Source organism: Cervus canadensis, chromosome 23 (genome assembly GCF_019320065.1).
Source record: "Cervus canadensis isolate Bull #8, Minnesota chromosome 23, ASM1932006v1, whole genome shotgun sequence".
Lineage (NCBI taxonomy): Eukaryota > Metazoa > Chordata > Mammalia > Artiodactyla > Cervidae > Cervus > Cervus canadensis.
Window position 1 is genome coordinate 735,727 of NC_057408.1, and position 14,607 is coordinate 750,333.

Genomic DNA, 14,607 nt, shown 5'->3' on the forward strand with positions numbered 1-14,607 from the left:
TTAGTTTCCTTTGCAGAGGAAAATCTGATGAATTATGAAAATTATATAGCATCTTATCAGGTAAGAGATACATTGTTCAGGAGACCCAGAACCTTCCTAATGTTTACATCACCTAAGAAAATGGAAACAGTGATGTTGGAAATCAATATCTTGTACATGTTTGAAATCTTCTAAATGTCATGAGCAAATGCATGGGAGACACAGTAAATAAATTCTTTTAATAATTCTAAGTTCCTTGAGGGCTAGTATGATAAGACTTTGTATAGTAATAAAATAACTGAGTAGCTTAATATAGTAACCTAGACATAGCAAAAGTAAGAGGCAAAAAAGATACATGGTTGGCACAGAGAATAGTGAGAAAGCTTTTGTTAGAGAAAAGTTCAAGCATCTCCTCTTCCAGGAGACTTTTCTTAACTGTACATCTTCAAACTGAGTTAATCACTTCTGAAAAACTCTCTCTCTGCCTACTGTTGGGTCCTACTAAATAATTTCTTCAGGCACTGTAATTATTTGTTTGATAGTCTCCTTCATTACTGAATCAGGAGTTGCTTGGGTGCAAGGGCTCAAGATTTTACACTGTTGTATCCCAAGTCTAAATTCTCAATTACTGTTTAATGAACTGAATTAATAAGAATATTAGATGGTCCTAAAGGAGTTTGCCCTATCCTATAGAAAGACTTTATTCTGTAGAATGAAATTAAGTCCATCGGGCAAGTGAGTTAAATAGAAAGCTTTTCTAGGACTATTAGTTGCAAGAATGAATGCCTGGAATGTTGAAGGCAAGAATCTATCTTGGTGAGAAAACACAAAACTGACCAATCTCAGCAGGTCATTTTTCTCACATCCAAATGGCTCATGCAAGAAAAAAAAGTTTGCAATGAAGCTCTGTTTAAATTGTACTTCTTTCTTTCACTATTACAGAAAAATTATTTCTACAAAAAATTAAATCCAAAAATAAATTTCCTTCCATTGTGTATTCATGTATCTTAATATATATGCGGGGAAATTATAATGGCATTTATAAGACAGTACTGACAGCTGCCATGAAGTTTCTCTGTTTTGAAGGAATGTGGATAATAAGGAAGTCACATCTCTGAAAGACTGAGGAACTTGGGCTTTTTTTCTGCTCTAACACTCATATTGGAAAGTCACTTAACTTTTCTGAGTGTCCATTTCCTTATTCATTAAAGGGATGTCAATAATACTTTTCACATCTTAGTCATGGGGTGACTCTGGGCATGAGCCCTGATTTATGACCTGACACTTAAAGGAGTAGGAGAGGAACCATAAATATTTATGGAAAGAAAGGATAAATTATATAATGAATATTAAAGCGTTGAGGCAAGACCACAGATTCCAAGAAACAACATTATAAAAAAGAAAATCATCTCATGTTTATGTCATTCTGTTTTGGAACCCTAGCCACAAAGAGGGAGGTAGTTTTTGTTCATGCCTTCATTCTCACTGAGACATAGCTGATTCTGGGGCAGGAACGGAGGATATTGGTGATTAGGAAGTGGTAAGATACTTTATTCCTTTAGGTCTGAGTGTCTTGAGCGATGTCTGCAGAGCTTGGTCATTTATGTAGAGGATTCTGGATTCTACCCTGCTTGCCAGAGGCTTCTGTGTCAACAGCCAGAATTGATGTGTGTCTAATTTTAACTCAAGTGGAGCAGACATTTATTTTGGGAAGACAGGATCCTTTGAAGAATGGTTGCAATTGCCTGTGGTCTGGTCAGAACTGAATTTCTTGATCATCTTCCTTAGCCAGTGAGGAACATTTTATTACATTTTTACTGGCCATGGTAGGTTCTGTTTCTCTAACTTTCTAAAGGGCAGTTAGAATTTACTTTTAACTCCCCAAGATGTCTTATCTCACACTTTCTGGAGCCTATCTGGTTTAGCTTTCATATATGACAGAAGGAATGTTCAAGCAGTAAACTTTGATGGCATTTTGGGGGACCACATTCCTCTCACCCTTCAGATTACAGCAGTTGTGATGAGGGGAAGGATCCCTGAACCAAGGGTTATATAAACTGGGGATCGACTGCCAGATCCTCCACTTTATATCACCATAACCTGAGGCACCTCAGACATGAGATCTTTTAAAAGTCTCTATTTTATAAAATTTATGTTTAAATAACTCCTGCAAGCATCAGAGTCTTGTTGGGGCAAAGGAGCTTGCATAACTCAATGAAACTATGAGCCATGCTGTTCAGGGCCACCTAAGAAGGATGGGTCATAGTGAAGAGTTCTGACAAAACATAGTCCATTGGAGGAGAGAATAGCAAATCACTCCAGTATTCTTGCCACAAGAACCCCATGAACAGTATGAAAAGGCAAAAAGATATGATCAAAAGATGAGCCCCCCAGGTCAGAAGGTGTCCAATATGCTACTAGGGAAGAGTGGAGGACAATTACTAATAGCTCCAGAAAGAGTGAAGCAACTGGGCCAAAGTGGAAATGATCCTCTGTTGTGGATGTGTCTGGTGGTGAAAGTGAAGTGTGACACTGTAAAGAACAATATTGCATAGGAACCTGGAATTCTAGATCCATGAATCAATGTAAATTAGAGGTTGTGAAGCAGGAGATGGCAAGAGTGAACATTGACATCTTAGGAATCAGTGAACTAAAATGTATGGGGATGGGTGAATTTAATTCAGATGACCTTATATCTATTCCCTGGAGAAGGAAATGCTGTGTGCCTAAGGGAACCCAAAGCTGGTGATATGTGACAACTAGAGGGGTGGGATAGAGAAAGAGGTGAGAAGGGGGTTCAAGAGGTGGGGGGGCATATGCATGCCTATGGCTAATGTTGATGTATGGCACAAACCATCACAATAGTGTAATTATCCTCTAATTAAAAAGATGTCCTTTTCATCACAGGGGATTAAATGCAAAAGTAGGAAGTCAAGAGATACCTGGAGTAACAGGCAAGTTTGGCCTTGGAGTACAAAATGAAGCAGGGCAAAGGCTAACAGAATTTTGTCAAGAGGACACACTGGTCATAGAAAACACCCTTTTCCAACAACACAAAAGATGTCTGTACACAGGGACATAACCATATGGTCAATACTGAAATCTGATTGATTATATTCTTTGCAGTTGAAGATGGAAAAGCTCTATACAGTCAGCAAAAACAAGACCTGGAGCTGACTGTGGTTCAGATCATGAACTCCTTATTGCAAAATTCAGACTTAAATTGAAGAAAGTAGCTAAAACCACTAGGCCACTCAGGTATGACCTAAATCAAACCTCTTTTGACTATACAGTGGAGGTGATAAATAGATTCAAGGGATTAGACCTGGTAGACAAAGTGAGTAAAGAACTATGGGTGGATGTTCATAACACTGTACATGAGGCAGTGACCAAAACCATACCAAAGAAAAAGAAACACAAGAAGGTAAAAGCTGAGAAAGAAGAGAAGAGATACGCAAGGGAGGAAATGGAAAGAGATAGCCAACTGAATGCAGATTTGCAAAGAATAGCAACAAGAGATAAGAAGGCCTTCTTTTCTTTTTTTTTTTTTTTGGAGGCTAATTACTTCACAACATTTCAGTGGGTTTTGTCATACATTGATATGAATCAGCCATAGATTTACACGTATTCCCCATCCCGATCCCCCCTCCCACCTCCCTCTCCACCCGATTCCTCTGGGTCTTCCCAGTGCACCAGGCCCGAGCACTTGTCTCATGCATCCCACCTGGGCTGGTGATCTGTTTCACCATAGATAGTATACATGCTGTTCTTTTGAAACATCCCACCCTAACCTCCTCCCACAGAGTTCAAAAGTCTGTTCTGTATTTCTGTGTCTCTTTTTCTGTTTTACATATAGGGTTATCGTTACCATCTTTCTAAATTCCATATATATGTGTTAGTATGCTGTAATGTTCTTTATCTTTCTGGCTTACTTCACTCTGTATAAGGGGGCTCCAGTTTCATCCATCTCATTAGGACTGATTCAAATGAATTCTTTTTAACGGCTGAGTAATATTCCATGGTGTATATGTACCACAGCTTCCTTATCCATTCATCTGCTGATGGGCATCTAGGTTGCTTCCATGTCCTGGCTATTATAAACAGTGCTGCGATGAACATTGGGGTGCACGTGTCTCTTTCAGATCTGGTTTCCTCAGTGTGTATGCCCAGAAGTGGGATTGCTGGGTCATATGGCAGTTCTATTTCCAGTTTTTTAAGAAATCTCCACACTGTTTTCCATAGCGGCTGTACTAGTTTGCATTCCCACCAACAGTGTAAGAGGGTTCCCTTTTCTCCACACCCTCTCCAGCATTTATTGCTTGTAGACTTTTAGGCATGAAAAGAAGAGAAAGGCAAAGGGGAATGGGAAAGATATACCCAACTGAATGCAGAGTTCCAGAGAATAGCAATGAGAGAAAAGAAGCCTTTTTAAATAAACAATGTGAAGAAATACAGGAAAGCAATAGAACAGGGAAGACTAGAGATCTCTTCAAGAAAATTAAGATATCAAGGGAACAGTTTGTACAATCATTCTGGAAATGATAAAGGACAGGAATGATAAGGACCAAACAGAAGCAGAAGAGATTAAGAAAAGTTAGCAAGGATACAAGAACTGTACAAGAAAGGTCTTAATGACACAGATAACCATGATGATGTGGTCACTCACCTAGAGACAGACATCTTGGAGTGTGAAGTCAAATGGACCTTAGGAAGCATTGCTATGAACAAAGCTAGTGGGGATTATGGAATTCCAGCTGAGCTATTTAAAATGCTAAAAGATGATGCTGTGAAAGTGCTGCACTCAATATGCCAGCAAATTTGGAAAACTCAGCAGTGGCCACAGGACTGGAAAATGTCAGTTTTCATTCCAATCCAAAAGAAGGGCAATGCCAAAGAATTTTTAAACTACTGTACATTTGTGGTCATTTCACATGCTGGTAAGGTTATGCTCAAAATCCTTCAAGCTATGCTTCAGCTGTAGGTGAAATGAGAACTTCTAATGTACAAGAAAGATTTAGAAAAGGCAGAGGAACCAGAGATCAAATTGCCAATATTCATTGGATCATAGAGAAAGCAAGGGTATTCCAGAAAAACATCTACTTCTGCTTCATTGACTACACAAAAGCCTTTGTGTGGATCACAGTAAAATGTGGAAAATTCTTAAAGAGATGAGAATATGAGATCACCTTACCTGTCTCCTGAGGAACCTGTATGTGGGACAACAAGAAACAGAACCAGACAAGGAACAACTGATTGTTTCAAAATTTGGAAAGTGTATGTCAAGTCTATATATTGTCACGTCACTCTGCTTATTTAACTTATATGCAGAGTACATCATGTGAAATGCTGGGGTGGATGAATCACAAGCTGGAATTCAGATTTCCAGAAACATCAACAACCTCAGATATGCAGATGATACCACTCTAATGGCAGAAAGTGAAGAGGAACTAAGAACCTCTTAAAAAAGGTGAAAGAAGAGAGAAATTGAACATTCGAAAAATGAAGATCATGGCATCCAGTTCCATCAGTTCACGGCAAATAGATGGGGAAAAAAATGAAAGCAGGGACAAATCATGAGAAATGCTGGACTGAATGAAGCACAAGTTGGAATCAAGATTGCCAGGAGAAATATCAATAACCTCAGATATATCTGCCATAGCAGATGGCGAAGAAGAACTAAAGAGACTCTTGATGAAAGTGAAGGAGGAGAGTGAAAAAGATGGCTTAAAACTCAACACTCAGGAAACTAAGATCGTGGCATCTGGTTCCATCACTTGATGGCTAATAGATGGGGAAACAATGGAAACAGTGACAGACTTTATTTTGGGGGGCTTCAAAATCACTGCAGACAGTGACTGCAGCCATGAAATTAAAAGATGCTTGTTCCTTGGAAGAAAAGTTATGACCAACCTAGACAACATGTTAAAAATCAGGGACACTACTTGGCCAACAAAAGTCTATCTAGTCAAAGCTATGGTTTTTCCAGTAGTCATGTATGGATGTGAGAGTTGGACTATAAAGAAAGCTGAGAACCAAAGAATTGATGCTTTTGAACTATGGTGTTGGAGAAGACTCTTGAGAGTCCCTTGAACTGCAAGGAGATCCAACCAGTCCATCCTAAAGGAAATCAGTTCTGAATATTCATTGGAAGGACTGATGCTGAAGCTGGAACTCCAATCCTTTGGCCACCTGATATGAAGAACTGACTCATTTGAAAAGACCTTGATGCTGGGAAAGATTGAAGGCAGGAGGAGAAGGGGACAACATAGGATGAGATGGTTGGATGGCATCACCGACTCAACAGACATGAGTTTGAGTAAACTCCAGAAGTTGGTGATGGACAGGGAAGCCTGTGGTGCTGCAGTCCATGGGGTTGCAAAGAGTCAGACACAACTGAGTGACTGAACTGAACTGAACTGCAGTGACAGATTTTTTTTTTTCCTTGGGCTCCAAAATCACTGCAGACGGTGACTCAGGCATGAAATGAAAGACACTTGCTCCTTGGAAAGAAAACTGTGACAAACCTAGATGGTGTATTAAAAAGCAGAGACATCACTTTGCCGACTAAAGTCTGTATAGTCAAAGCTATGATTTTTCCAGTAGTCATGTATAGATGTGAGTGTTGGACTGTAAAGAAGGCTGAGTGCAAAGAATTGATGGTTTTAATTTGTAGTGCTAGAGAAGACTCTTGAGAGTCCCTTTAGCTACATGGAGATCAAACCAGTCAACCCTATAGGAAATTAACCCTGAATATTCATTGGAAGGACTGATGCTGAAGCTGAAGCTCCAAAACTTTGGCTCCCTGATGCAAAGAGCCGACTCACTGAAAAGACCTTAATACTGAGAAAGACTGAATAAAAAGGAGAAGAGAGTGGCAGAGGATTAGATGGTTAGATAGCATCACTGATTCAATGAATGTGAATTTGAGCCAACTCTGGGAAATACTGAAGGACAGGGAAGCCTGACCTGCTGCAATCAGACATGAACAGCAACAACATATTTAAAGAAAATAATATTACTTTTCTGGACTCCTGACGTATGCCTGGAGCCTATGTCATTCATCATACAAAACTTTCAAGACATTTGTTAGTTGTTATTCTTGGAGTCTCTAAGGCCTTGATTCCACAATCATTCTTTGTATCTTTTAATTTTGCTTAAAGATGGAGTTGGGCATGGAAAAAAGAAAGATATAAAGGAAATTTACCAAGAATGCCTTCAAGATAGGGCTTCTTCTACTTTGAAGCAAGTGGTATCATGAAAGACTCAAAACAGGACATTGACAGGGAGCTCCTGCCAATGTCTTACTTTAACTCCTAGTGGGATAAGGGCAAATTGGTGTTTTCTCAAGACCAAGTGATTTTTCTGCAGATTAAGTCCTTATCACAAGGGTTCTCATGGGGCAACTTCCTTTTGAGAAGCATTTCATTCAAGTTAAGGTATTGGAGTCTTCTCTATACCTAAGTGCATATGCTGCTGGGATAATTATGAGAATGGTCTTCTCCTCAGGATTTTTCCATTTACCAAGGGTATAAACACAAGAAATATCAGAAAACAGTAATACACAGTGCATTATAAAATGTAAGTGGAATGTAACTCCAGTAGGGTGCCAAAAAGAGCAATGGAAGGTTTGAAATGTCAGCTCATTTTCCAGTAGCTCTGGAAACTCAAAAAATCATTTTGTTTTTCTGGACCTCATTATTTTATCTTTTAAATGCAGAGGGGTAGAGTGCATCAGTTAAATGTGGGTTCTGGATCCAGACAGTCTTTGAGTGTCTCTCCAAGAATACCCATAGACCTTTGGTGAATTAGAAAATAAAAGACATCTTTTCCTCTATGAAGTGTTCATTGCTGTCTTGTTGAGCTGAGAATGGGTTAAATATCAGACTCCAACTGGCCCCTTGCAATGCACTTTTGTACAATGCCTAAACTGCACAACTGTACATGACAGCCTGGGTCTATCTTAGCTCTGATACATACTTGCTCTCTGATCTTTAGCAACTTATTTAGAATCCCTAAGCTTCAGCTTCCTTAACTGTATGGTGAAGGACAGGGAAGCCTGGTGTGCTGCAGTCCATGGGGTCGAAAAGAGTTGGACACCACTGAGTGACTGAACAGCAAACAACAAAAGCGTTGTTTTGAGGATGAAGTACTGTAGCAGATATAAAGTACTAGGTGTATACTAAGCATTCAGTGCTGGTTTTCAGTAAGATCATCAAAATACTTTTGAAAATGCCAAGATGTATTGAAAAAAAAAAAAAACAAACACACTGCATTTCTGAAAGTCAAGAAGGGAAAGTGGGTTACCATGAACTAGAGATGTGCTCAGAGGTGACCCTTAAGGATCAGCTAGAGTTTTAGGTGAGCACCTAGCCAGGAAAATACATTATGGGTGGAGAGAATTTCATTAAGGCCAGGGCAAGTATAGAGAGAGAGAGCAAATGAGCAAATTCACTGTTTGGTGACAGAAACTTCGTGTTGGGAAAGCCAAGAAGGGCATAAGTATTCTGATGCTTCAGAGGATATTTAGGTATGAAAAAGCAGTGTAAGCAAGGTACTGATTATTACAGAGATTCTGTGGGTGGTAGGGGTTACCATTTTGTCTCTCTATTGTAGAGAAGTGAAACATCAAAATTACTCCTTAAGTCCGCAGGCTAACATCTGTGTTCCCCAAGGAAGGAAATGTCACCTCGAATGCAGATGTGCCCTGATTGATGATGAAATGCCTGATGTCACTCATTCTCATCCCTTTGTAGGAAGTCTGCCTTTTCCTCTTGGGCAGTTTTTTTAAAATTTCTTTTCCTTTGATGTTTTAATTTTACAGATTTGTGTCCAAGCATAGTGTAGCTTGTAATTCTCCTCAGGTTTTCAGACTCTTACAATATAAAGATGCAAGCCTTTTTTTCCCTCCCTTTTGATTGGGAACATTCTCAGGCATTATTTCAGGCATATTGCCTATTCTCCTTTTTTTTTTCCTGACTATTTTATTCTAGAACTCAAATTAGATGCACTTGCAATTTCTGGATCCATCTCATTTAATATTAATCTAATATTTTCTGTCTCCTTCTTGTGAATTAGGCTTAATATATAGCTTACTGGTTTGCCCTTCAGCTGTGTGTTTTTTAACTCATTATTTTTTCATCTTAAAAACCTTCATTCTTTGTCATAGTTGTTTACTCTTGTTTCATAATCTCCTGTCTTTTTTTCATAGTTATTTTTTAGAGAATGTGATCTTTTCCCCATTATCTCCCTGAGAATACTAAGTGTACTCTTTTAAGAGCTTTTGAGATTACTCTGTCATTACTATTCTTTTTTATAGCATTAGCTTTCCTCAGATTATTGGTGGTTGCCAGCCAAATGCTTGTCTTCAAGAAAAATTTTCCTCACAAGTTTCCCACACAGCTTTCTGTTATCTGCGAGAGTCTCCTTGTGGGCAGAGCAGCAGGCATCTGTCCTTGTTGGCACCATGGGGTGGGCTTCTTCTGTCAGTCTTTCTCTTTTATTAATGCTTCCCTTGCTTTTGTTTTTTGTTTTTTATTATTTTTTTCATTTATTTTTATTAGTTGGAGGCTAATTACTTTACAATATTGTAGTGGTTTTTGCCATACATTGACAGGAATCAGCCATAGATTTACATGTGTTCCCCATCCCGATCCCCCCTCCCACCTCCCTCCCCATCCCATCCCTCTGGGTCTTCCCAGTGCACCAGCCCTGAGCACTTGTCTCATGCATCCAACCTGGGCTGGTGATCTGTTTCACCCTTGATAGTACCCTTGTTTCAATGCTGTTCTCTCTGAACATCCCACCCTCGCCTTCTCCCACTGAGTCCCAAAGTCTGTTCTGTACATCTGTGTCTCTTTTTCTGTTTTGCATATAGGGTTATCGTTCACTCGCTTTTGAATATGGCTTTGTTGTCATTGTTTTCTTTCATATATATGTGATTGTTTGGCACCAGGTGTGAAAATTTCAGAAAGTGTCCAGTCCCCTTTCTTAAAATAAGAAATTTTGTATTTTAAATTCTTAGAAACGATCTGTTTCTCGGATCTCCTGTGTGTGTGTGTGTGTGTGTGTGTGTGTGTGTGTGTGTGTGTGTATGTTTGTGTCTATGTTCAGTTGCTCTTTGTGATCCCACGGACTGTAGCATCCCAGACTCCTCTGCCCATGGAGTTTTTCAGGCAAGAACACTGGAGTGGTTGCCATTTTCTCCTCCCGGGGTTCTTCCCAACCAAGGGGTTGAAATCAAGGCTCATGTGTCTCCTACATAGGCAGTTAGTTTCTTTATCACTGAGCCACCTGGGAAGCCCAAGGTCTCCTATAAGTCTAAAATTGTATAGTTTCTTGAGTTCTCTTAGGTGTAAAGCTACACATCAAAATAAAATTTCAAGGTTTAACTCTTTTTTTTTTTTTTTCTTAGACAGGTCAAATTAGCATTTGCCAAAGAAAATGGAATGTGTACTAAAATATTACAAAACCCTGAGTTTTTGTTTATTTGTGTTTAGCTTTCCTTGCTATTTATTTCCAAACAAAGCTGAAGCAATGTTTAATTTTTCCATACTGTCCAATATGATAGCCACTAACTACATGTAGCTATTTTAATTTAATGCAATTAAAATTAAATTAAAGATTCAGTTTTTCAGTAGCACTAGCTACATTTCAAGTGCTCAGTGGCTCTTATGTGGATAGTCATTACCATATCCAGCACAAATATAGAACATTCTCTACATCACACAGATTTCTGTTAGCAGACTGATTTAGATTATTTAGATTCCAGGGATATAAACAGAATTTGTCCTTACAAAATATATGTATTTATGTTTGTGTGTGTGATTCTTATATAACTCTGGGTTTCTTTGGTGAACAATATTGAATGTATATTGAATACATTTATTTAGATCTTTTAGTTAAAATCTTAACCATATAAATAGGCTGTCTGAGTCCTTCACTGGTAGAATTCCAACTGGAGTGTTCCTGGTGCTTGTACCTTCCTGTTGTGATAGGTCAGGAACGAAGACTGATCAGAGTCCTGGACACAACCTATATGTTCCACGTTTTGGAAGTAGAAGCAACAATTGCCTCTCTTATCCATTTTCATCTCCTTGAGAAAACCACTTCCATAAAGATAATGTATTATCTTTTTGTACTATCTTTTGTACTTTTTGTACTATCTTTTGCTAGGGTTGCCATAACACAATACCAGAGTGGTGTCCTGTACCACAGAAATGTATTTCTCACTGTTCTAGAGGCTAGAAATCCAAGATCAACAGGATGGCAGGGTTAACTTTTCTCTTAGGCATCTCTCCTTGGTTTGCAGAAGGCTGCCCTGTAGATGCCTCTTCAAAGGGTCTTTTCTTCATGTACCTGTATTCCTGGTGTCTCTTCTGGGTAACTAGATTTCCACTTATCATAAGGGCACCCGGTTTTAAGCTAGGGCCCACTCTAATGGCAGTCTTCAAATATAGTCATACGCCAAGATATTGGGGTTTAAGGTTTCACATATGAATTCTGGGGAAACATGATTTAGCCCATAACAGATAATATCAATAGAACTGAGAAAAAGATTATCATCAACTCCTGTTGGACTGAAAGGCTAGGAGTTCTCCTGGTAAATTTAATTCTTTGTATATTGGAGGGCAAGTAGAAAGCAAGACAATTCCAGAGAACATCTACTTCTGCTTCATTGACTATGCTAAAGCCTTTAACTGTGTGGATCACAACAAACTGTGGAAAATTCTTAAAGAGATGGGAATACCAGACCACCTTATCTGCTTCCTGCAAAACCTGTATGCAAGTCAAGAAGCAACAGTTATAACTGGACATGGAACAACAAACTGGTTCAAAATTGGGAAAGGAGTACATCAAAGCTGTATGTTGTCACCCTACTTATTTAACTCATATTCAGAGTACATCATGTGAAATGTCAGACTGGATGAAGCACAAGCTGGAATCTAGATTGCTGGGAGATTTATCAATAACCCCAGATATGCAGATGACACCACCCTTATGGCAGAAAGTGAAGAGGAACTAAAGAGCCTCTTGATGAAAATGAAAGAGGAGAGTGAAAAAGCTGGCTTAAAACTCAGCATTCAAAAAATCACGATCATGGCATCTGGTCCCATCACTTCATGGCAAATAGATGGGGAGACAGTGGAAACAGTGACAGACTTTATTTTCTTGGGCTCCAAAATCACTGCAGATGGTGACTGCAGCCATGAAATTAAATGATGCTTGCTCCTTGGAAGAAAAGCTATGACAAACCTAGACAGCGTATTAAAAAGCAGAGACATTACTTTGCCAGCAAAGGTCCATCTAGTCAAAGCTATGGTTTTTCCAGTAGTCATGTATGGATGTGAGAGTTGGGCCATAAGGAAAGCTGGGTGCTGAAGAATTGATGCCTTTGAGCTGTGGTGTTGGAGAAGATTCTTGAGAGTCCCTAGGACTGCAAGGAGATCAAAGTAGTCAATCTTAAAGGAAATCAATCCTGAATATTCATTGGAAGGACTGATGCTGAAGCTGAAGTTCCAATACTTTGGCCACCTGATGCAAAGAAATGACTCATTAGAAAAGATGCTGATGCTGGGAAAGATTGAAGGCAGGAAGAGAAGGGGATGATAGAGGACAAGATGGTTGGATGGCATCGCTGACTCAATGAACAAGAGTTTGAGCAAGCTCCAGCAGATGTTGAAGGACAGGGAAGCCTGATGTGCTGCAGTCCATGGGGTTGCAAAAAGTTGGACATGACTGAGTGACTGAACCTCAGCAACAAGAAAGGCCCAGAGGTTTTGCCATGCTGCATCCTTATAACTAAAGTCTGCTGTGTGTCAGTACTTGCTTTTCCCCAGGAATGAGGAAGCTTCAGGGTCCAGGAGTAAATATTCCTTCTAAAATCATAGAGAAGGTTAGACTGTCATCTTGGAGCTGTCATTCAACTTTTTTGAATCTGTGCTCTCTGTTATAAAACGGAAATAATCATAACTGTCTTATAACACTGTTTTCAAAGTGAATGCCTGTGAAACCAGTACCTAGCCCAAATCATATCTCACAGTTCATGCTCTACAAATATCTGTTGGAAAGAGAAGAGATTGAGCTTGTACTGACTTCCAAACAGCCTGTATTAAAAACAAACAAACAAACAAACTTATCAAGAATGATTTTCTTCTCTTTCTTGATGTTCAGTAAATATAGTAAGATTTATGTAATTAAATCATTTAAATGAGCTTTAGCTCACTAAGGCTTAATGAAAACCCCTGTAAACTACTAAGCTAGTTAAGAATGAAAACCTTGTAGCTCAGCTGTTAAAGAATCTGCCTACAATGCAGGAGACCCTGGTTCAATTACTGGGTTGGGAAGATCCACTGGAGAAGGGATAGGCTACCTACTCCAGTATTCTTGGGCTTCCCTCATGGCTCAGCTGGTAAAGAATCTGCCTGCAATGTGGAAGACCTGGGTTCAATCCCTGGGTTGGGAAGATGCCCTGGAGAAGGGAACGGTTACCCAGTCCAGTATTCAGGCCTGGAGAATTTCACAGACTACAGTCCACGGGGTCCCAAAGAGTTGGACATGACTGAGTGAATCACTTCCACTTTTTCAGATTAGGATGAAAGATATAGAAAACATTGTCCTCTTCACCATAAGACTGATGGTGATCCCAGCACAAATTTCGTGGACTAGCTGAAAAAGGGAGTGGGGAGTCACCTAATTTGAAAACCTGCTATTCCTGATAGTCTTCCTTTGTGAGAGTCTCTGTGTCCTGTGTTCATTTGGGAGCTCCCTGGAGGAGTTTGCTTCTTGATTAATTACATCACTCCAAGAAATAACTGAGAAAAGAACACAAATACTTTTGAATTGGAAGGAAGTATAATCCAGCCTTCTACCCAGAAAGTGAAAGTGAAAGTTGCTCAGTTGTGTCCAACTCTTTGCGACCCCATGGACTATGCAGTCCATGGATTTCTTGAACCAGAATACTGGAGTGGGTAGCCTTTCCCTCCTCCAGGGGATCTTCCCAACCCAGGGATTGAACCCAGGTCTCCTGCATTGCAGGCAGATTCTTTACCAGCTGAGCCACAAGGGAAGGCCATCTACTTAGAGGAGGTATCCTTTCTTCCACACCTTAAGCTTCCCTTGGGTGATCCTCAGAGTACCAAGTTTACTATCTGACAAGGCACATCTTTCCCACCTAGGATCTGATTTTAAGAATTCCCACCATACACTGAGAAAAAGATCATCTTGCCTCTCACTGCTAACCCTGGAAGCAATTGCAGCACCTCCCAACTCAGTCTTAAAAACACTCTGAGGGAGTTCCCTGATGGGCTAGATATTAGGATTCTGTGCATTCACTGCCATGGCCCAAGTTCAATCCCTGGTCAGGGAACTGAGATCCCACAAGCTGTATGGCATGCATCCCCATGCTCCCCCATCTCCAAATTTCCAACATTCTGAAAGCCATATTTATGGACTAGAAAGAGCACAAACTCACAGATTTAATAGCAGCATTCATGTTCCGTTGGTACCAGTATTAAAATGCTGCTTGGAGGATTGTGCCTGCAGTTCAAGTTTGCCCATTGTGCATTGAGTCATTAAAGGTGTGTGGGTGACGCCAACCTCATGGAAAGCTGGCTGAATGATTAATGGATT